This window comes from Lichenostomus cassidix, unplaced genomic scaffold (genome assembly GCF_008360975.1).
Source record: "Lichenostomus cassidix isolate B80296 unplaced genomic scaffold, HeHo_3.0 HiC_scaffold_842, whole genome shotgun sequence".
NCBI lineage: Eukaryota > Metazoa > Chordata > Aves > Passeriformes > Meliphagidae > Lichenostomus > Lichenostomus cassidix.
Genome location: NW_028147857.1, coordinates 22,707 through 30,688, shown reverse-complemented (window position 1 = coordinate 30,688; position 7,982 = coordinate 22,707).

Below are 7,982 nucleotides of genomic sequence, written 5' to 3'. Positions count from 1 at the left end.
TCCAATAGCTGTACAATCCCTGAACACTTGAAGTCAATGGAAGGAAGACAAGGAGCTCCTGGGGGCTTTCTGTACTTTAATGAGCCTCAAGGTGGATTTGGAGCTGAGTCTGTGACCCTCAGGGACTGAGAGAAGGTTGAAGAAGCTGCTCAAGGAGTCAGAAGCAAAACTCCAAGTCCCTTGGAGCATCAATGCGCCCCACTGAGGGCAGAGACTGCCAAAGGCTCCCCAGGGACTCGTGAGAGCAGATCCTTGGGGCCAGGATTGCAGGGAGCCAAAGGCTCTGAGCAGAGAACTGGAATGCTGAGAGAAGCCTGGGTTGCTTGGAGGAAGCAGAAAGGCCAAGGGCTGAGCCCAGTGACCAGTTTGTGGGTGATTGTTGCTGTACTCCACAATTCCCCTGGAAAAACCCCTGGGGAAGCCAAGGCAGGAGCAGCTGGGAAGGGCTGGCAATGCTGCTGCTGCTCCTGCTGGGAGCCCCAGCTGGGCCAGGCTGGCGCCCACTGCGCTGCGGCTCCTGCTGCTGCCAGAGCCGGGCGGGACTCGGGGACAGGGAATGGACACGGGGGGACAGCAAAGGCCGTGGGGCTGCAGTGATGTTGGCGCTCAGGACAGTGCCAGCACAGAGCTTTGGACATGAGGGGTCATGAGAGGCCATGCAAAGCCTCAGCCCTGGCAGGAGGGAGTCCTGCCATGTCCCCAGGGCAGGGCAGCTGTGAGGTGCCACAAGTGCAGATGTGGTGCAGAGCAGGCTCAGAGCACCTCTGGGAGGGGATGAGACCCTTCCCCCACTCCAAACCACACTGAAACCAACATAAACAAGATTTTGCATCTTTAGAAGCCACTGGCAACTTGGAAGTGACCATACAGCTCAATCCCACTGTGAGAAGGAAGGGAAACTTCCCAGTGAGCTGCCATCCAGCCACTATTAACAATCGGTGGGATTTAGAAGTATAACACTAATAAATAATACAAACAAGTAATAGTAACAACAATAACAAGAAATCAATCCCCAAATGCCAACACACAGCACCACGCCAAAAGGATGAACCACCTTTTTCTTTATTGCCTCAAGGCTCATGAGAAATAATCCTGGTATATAATACCCAAAACCCACTCAGGAACAGGTTTCCTCTCCCTTCATCACCCCAACCTTTGGCTGTCTCATTCCAGACCCTGTCCCATACTCCCAATCCCCACCCCAACCCATCTCACCCCTCCTGGACATCAAGACCCCCTTCCCAAGCCCTATTTCCGGCAGTCCACCCAATGCCCATCCCACCCATCCTGCCCCACCCAATGCCCATTTCACCCCTCTGGAACTGCATACCACTCTGCCCAATCCCCTTCCTATGCCATCCCACCCTGAGAGACTGCGGAATTGAGTCATTTTGGGCAGGGATTGAGCCATTTTGGGGTAAGATTGAGTACTTTCCCATGGAATTGAGTAGTTTTGAGGTAATGGATGAACCCTCCAGGCTTTTCAAACAAAAATGGAGAAAGAAACTGTACCAAATACCCCAACCACCAAATCATCCAGAATAGCTCCCGAACACCAAACACCCCTCCCAAATAGCAGTAAAACCATGAGGCTTTAGGTAACAAGGCTGAAGCAGAAGACAAAGCTCTTCCTGCAGTTGGGGCTTGTGCAGGGCTTCTCTTACTGGTGGCTCCGTTGGTGTCTGGTCAAGTGAGAGCTCTGGGTGAAGCCTTTGCCACACTCGGGACACTCACAGGGCCTCTCCCCTGTGTGGATCCTCTGATGGATGATCAGGCTGGAGCTCTGGCTGAAGCTCTTGCCACACTCCCCACACTCATAGGGTCTCTCCCCGGTGTGGATGCGCTGGTGCCTGACGAGGGTGGAGTTGAGCTTGAAGCCCTTCCTGCACTCAGGGCAGCGGAAAGGCCTCTCCTCCGTGTGAATCCGCTCATGGAGGAGGAGATCTGAGCTGGTCTGAAACCTCTTCCCACACTTGGGACACTCATAGGGTCTCTCCCCGGTGTGGATCCTCTTGTGACAGATCAGGGTGGAGCTCCGACTGAAGCTCTTCCCACATTCCCCACACTCATAGGGCTTCTCCCCTGTGTGGATCCTCTTGTGATATATCAAGGTGGAGCTCTGGCTAAAGCTCTTCCCACATTGCCCACACTCATAGGGCTTCTCCCCTGTGTGAATCCGATGGTGGACCATAAGCTGGGAGATCGTTCTGAAGCTCTTCCCACATTCCCCACACTCGTAGGGCTTCTTGGTCTCATGAAGCTTCTCAGGAATCTCCAGCTCCGAACTCCGGATGAAGCTCTGATTGCCTTCCTGGCACAGGGTGGGTCTTTGCTCTTCAGAGCACCCTGGGCTGGGTTTGCAGCCCCTCCTTGTGCAGCATCTCTGGGGCTTTTCCTCCCGGTTGGATTCCTGGGTCATGGAGCTGCTCAAAATGGCCTCTTCCATGAAGTTCTGCTGCAATGATTTCTCCTCCCAGGTCTCTCTCCTCAGTTCATTGTCTGGGGAAGAAAGAACAAGGAGAGAATTTGGGATTTGCCTCCACGCCAGAGGGAAGGGGAAGGAGATCCCCCCAATCCATCCCTACCAGGACAGAGTCAGCAGCAGGGTTGTCCTGCAGCCAGGGGCGATGCTGGGCTGGGAGATGGAGGAGAAGAGAGCAGGAAAGGGGCAGTGACTGCCTCGTCACCTGCCTGGCTGTCCTGAGGCATCTTCCTCTTCCTTGCAGCTTCCTCCTCCATCTGGACAAGGTCTAAGAATGGGAAATCCTGGTTGAGGGGAAAACAAGGGGTTACTTATTTTAGATTGTGTTTGAAGGTTACCCTTTCCGATTGCATCTCTTGAAGGCATTGGGCATCTGAGGTCCATAAAATCCTCCAGATCACAAAGATTCAGCACCAAAAAACACTCCTAGCAGTTCCCCATCACTGGTCTGTCCACTTTGGGGTTCTGGGCCTCCCCGCTGTCAGGGCTGCAGGGGTCCCATGTATACTGGGGGTCCCCACTCTCCAGCATCCCCACTCTCCCCAGAATGCCGGGGGTCCCAGGAATCCCAGGGGCTCCCCCTTGCCCAATTCCCCACTCTAGGGGTCTCCTCTCTCTGCAGTCCTGCTTAGGGAAGCCTGGGGTTTTGGGGGTCCCAGGGATCCTCTCTCCCATCTCTCTCTCCAGGCTGCCAGGGCTCTTGGTGGTCCCCCCTCTGGGGGTCCCCATTTGTCAGAGACTGAAATAGTTCATGCCTCAAACATTGATATAAAGTTTTGCTCATTATAACAAAAACTGTATAAAGAAGCTACAATTAAAGAAGCCTCCCTGAAGATACCTGACTGGGACTTTGGACTGAAAGTCAAACTGCTGAGATTAGATAAAGAGAAACCTATTGTTCAGTCATCTCAGGCTGAGGGAAAGGAATGCATCCACAAAGGCCAAAGCCACCAGCTGCTCTGAGAATCATCCTTGGCTGAGTTTGGAGTGAGGGCAGAGCACAGCTCACAGAAGCCAGGTTTCTGTGAGCACAGCTCACCTCCAGCCGAGGTGGAGGAGGTTGGGGGTGCATGGTGTAACCTCTGGTCAGAGGCAATAAACACACATCCTCCGTTACACAAACTGCCCAGCTGTGGAACCCCCAACCCCACAAGCCACATCCACGGGACTTTCACGTGAGAGGCAGCTGAGGGGGAGTCACAATCCATCAAAGACCCCCAAATGCTAGGCCTTGCACCACAGGAGTGCATGTGATGCAAGCAGAGTCTGCTGCTAGAGACTGCCCCCTGCCCCGGGGGGACATGCCTGGACATTGCCACCTGGCCTGAGTCCATATTAACCCATGGCATTCTGTGCTTTCGGGGGACCATCACCACCGAGAAGAGCAGCTGGAGAGGATCAATGCAACATTGTTGGGATCCATGGATGGTGATATTTTCTTTATTCTGTCTCTGTCACCCTCTTTCTGTCCCCCCCACCTCTCTTCCTACTTCTCTTTTCTCTCTTCTTCACTCTCTCTCTCATATTTACTATCAAATAAAACTCATACTATTGACTGGCATATGGTCTCGTTTGCACCTTAATTCAGGCAGAGCTATTTCCAAAGAACCTTAATATTTGGATCACAACACCAGGTCTACCTGTTAAAGTGAATGGGGAGTTTAGGGCATCTGGTCTACCCTGTATAAACCAGTATAAAACAGTAAATACCAGTTTAAATCTGGAAAAACACCTGGGTGGGTGACACCCCCTGCCAGTAGAACCAGTAGAAACCAGTATAGACCAGTTCAAAGAAGTATAAACCAGTATGAACCACTATAGCCACAGCAAATCCCAGTTCCCTCCCAGGGACTTCCCAGTCCATTCCAGTAACCTCCCAGTCCACTCCCATTGCTCCCAGTGCACACCAGTAATTGCCCAGTAAGATCCCAGTTCCAAGGATTTTAGTTACTGGGAATTGGTTTGTGGATACTGGGAAGGAACTGGGATGTCCTGGGAAGTTATTCATTGGCATTGGGAGGATACTGGGAATGGACTGGGATGGACTGGGAAATTACTAGGCAGTTACTGGCTGGCACTGGGAGGGACTGGCAAGTTACTGGTGGGCACTGGGGGAGAACTGGGATGGGATTGGAATAAACTGGGATGGACTGGGAAGTTCCTGGGCAGTTACTGGTGGGCACTGGGAGCCACTGGGACGAACTGGGGGGGTGCTGGGGGATACTGGGAGCACTGGGATGTTACTTGGAGACACTGGGAGGGACTGGTGGCAACTGGGATGTACTGGGAAATGGTTTGTGAGCACTGGAAGGGACTGGGATGACACTGGGATATACTGGGAGGTTACTGGGAAGGCACTGGTGGCAACTGGGATGGACTGGGAAGGGGTTTGAGGGCACTGGGAGGGACTGGGATGGACTCGGAAGTTACTGGTGGGCACTGGGGGTTCACTGGGAACCACTGGGAGGGAACTGGGATGGACTGGGAGCACTGGGGTGAACTGGGAAGGGATTTGTGAGGACTGGGAGGAACTTGGATGCACTGGGAGGGAACTGGGATAAACTGGGAGGGGGTTAGGAAAAACTGGGAGCACTGGGAAGTTACTGGGCAGTTACTGGTGGGTACTGAGAAGGACTGGGATAAACTGGGAGAGACTGTGAGGGACTGGGAGGGGATTGGGACAAACTGGGAGAGACTGGGAAAGAACTTGGAACTTACTGGGCAGTTACTGGTCGGCACTGGGATGTACTGGGAGGGAACTGGGATGTGACTGGGAGGGGATTGGGATAAACTGGGAGTACTGGGAAGTTAGTGGGCAGTTACTGGTTGGCACTGGGAGGCATTGGGATGAACTGGGATGTACTGGGAGGAGATTGAGAGGGACTGGGATAAACTGGGAGGGACTGGGATGGACTGGAAGGGAACTGGGAAGTTACTGGGCAGTTACTGGTGGGCACTGGGAGCAGACTGGGAGGTTACTGGGAGCACTGGGATGTGACTGGGAGGGCACTGGTCGCAACTGGGATGTACTGGGAAGGGGTTTGAGGGCACTGGGAGGGACTGGGAAGTTACTGGGAGGGACTGGGAAGTTACTGTGAATGGGGAATTTAGGGCATCAGGTCTACCCAGTATAAACCAGTAAATCCCAGTTTAAATCAGGAAAAGCACCTGGGTGGGTGGCACCCACTGCTGTGCAGGGAAATCCCAGTTTAAACCAGTAGAAACCAGTATAGACCAGTTCAAACCAGTATAAACCAGTATGAACCACTATAGCCACAGCAAATCCCAGTTCCCTCCCAGTATAAACCAGTAAGCCTCCCACAGACTTCCCAGTCCATCCCAGTAACTCCCAGTATGGCCCAGTGACCCTCCCAGTTCAAACCAGAAACTCCCAGTCCCTCCCAGTACCAAACCAGTTCCCCCCCAGTATAAACCAGTAACCCCAAATCCCCATTTTTCTTTTCCCTCCCTTTAAACCCCATTAACTCCCTCCCAGTCCCTCCCAGTTTGTCCCAGTCCTTCCCAGTTTGTCCCAGTCCCTCCCAGTATGTCCCAGTATATCCCAGTACCCCCAGTAAGGTGCCCATGGCCTCCCAGTAGTGCCTCAGTTTCTCCTCGCGCTGTCAGCACCACGCAGCATCAGGGGGGCAGAGCTTGAGCTGGCTGTGCTGGGAGAGGAACTGGGATGGACTGGGAGCACTGGGAGGGGATTGGGATAAACTGGGAGGGACTGGGAGGGGATTGGGATAAACTGGGATGGAACTGGGATCTTACTGGGCAGTTACTGGTGTGCACTGGGAGCAATGGGAGTGGACTGGGAGGTTACTGGGATGGACTGGGAGGAACTGGGAATTGGTTTGTGGATTACTGGGAAGGAACTGGGGTATACTGGGAAGTTACTGGTTGGCACTGGGAGGATACTGGGAATGGACTGGGATGTACTGGGAAATTACTAGGCAGTTACTGGCTGGCACTGGGAGGGACTGGGAAGTTACTGGTGGGCACTGGGGGAGAACTGGGATGGGATTGGAATAAACTGGGATGGACTGGGAAGTTCCTGGGCAGTTACTGGTGGGTACTGGGAGGGAACTGGGAGCGACTGGGAGGGTGCTGGGGGATACTGGGAGCACTGGGATGTTACTTGGAGACACTGGGAGGGACTGGTGGCAACTGGGATGTACTGGGAAATGGTTTGTGGGCACTGGAAGGGACTGGGAGAGGACTGGGATGACACTGGGAGTACTGGGAGGTTACTGGGAAGGCACTGGTGGCAACTGGGATGGACTGGGAAGGGGTTTGAGGGCACTGGGAGGGACTGGGATGGACTGGGAAGTTACTGGTGGGCACTGGGGGCACTGGGAACGACTGGGAGGTTACTGGGATGGACTGGGAGCACTGGGGTGAACTGGGATGGGAATTGTGGGTACTGGGAGGAACTGGGATGAACTGGGAGGGAACTGGGAAGCACTGGGAGGGGGTTAGGATAAACTGGGAGGACTGGGAAGTTACTGGGCAGTTACTGGTGGGCACTGGGAGCTACTGGGAGTGGACTGGGATGTACTGGGAGGGGGTTGGGATACACTAGGAGGGACTGGGAAGTTACTGGGAGGTGACAGATGATACTGGGATATACTGGGAAGTGACTGGGAGGGTACTGGTAGCAACTGGGATGTACTGGGAAGAGGTTTGGGGGCACTGGGAGGGACTGGGAAGTTACTGGGAGGGCACTAGGGGCTTACTGGGAGCACTGGGAGGGACTGGGATGCACTGGGAGGTCACTGGGATGCACTGGGAGGTAACTGGGATGCACTGGGAGGTAACTGAGATGAACTGGGATGCACTGGGAGGTCACTGGGATGCACTGGGATGCACTGGGATGCACTGGGATGCACTGGGAGGTCACTGGGAGCACTGGGAGGTCACTGGGATGCACTGGGAGCTCACTGGGATGCACTGGGAGGTCACTGGGATGCACTGGGAGCACTGGGAGGTGGGGGGGATGTCCCAGGCCCGGCCTGTTCCATTCCCGCCGATGGGGGGGAGCAGCCATTCCCTCACCATTTCCTCTGCCGGGCGCGGGGCGATCCGGGACCTGCGGGCGGCACGGCGGCTCAGGGCGATCCCGGCCCCTCCCGGGGCTCTCCCGGGGCTCTCCCGGGGCTCTCCCGGCCCATCCCGGTCCCGCTGCGATCCCCCCGCCCCTCCCAATCCCGGGACTCACCGGAGCGGCGGCGGCTGAGGGCGGCGCGGGGAATGCCGGGAATGGCGCCGCCGCTGTGCTTTACGGCGGTGTGGCGGGAGGGGTTGCGACGCGGCGGCGCCGCGCTTTACGGCGGTGTGGCGGGCTCTGTCAGCGGGGTGTTCGGGAAGGGAAAACATCTGGAAAACACCTGGAAAACACCTGGAAACGCCCGGAAAAAGCGGATTTCGACCGATTTCGACAAATCCAAGGGATGGAGACGAAACACCAGAGGATCCACGGGGCCATTCCCGAGGGAAT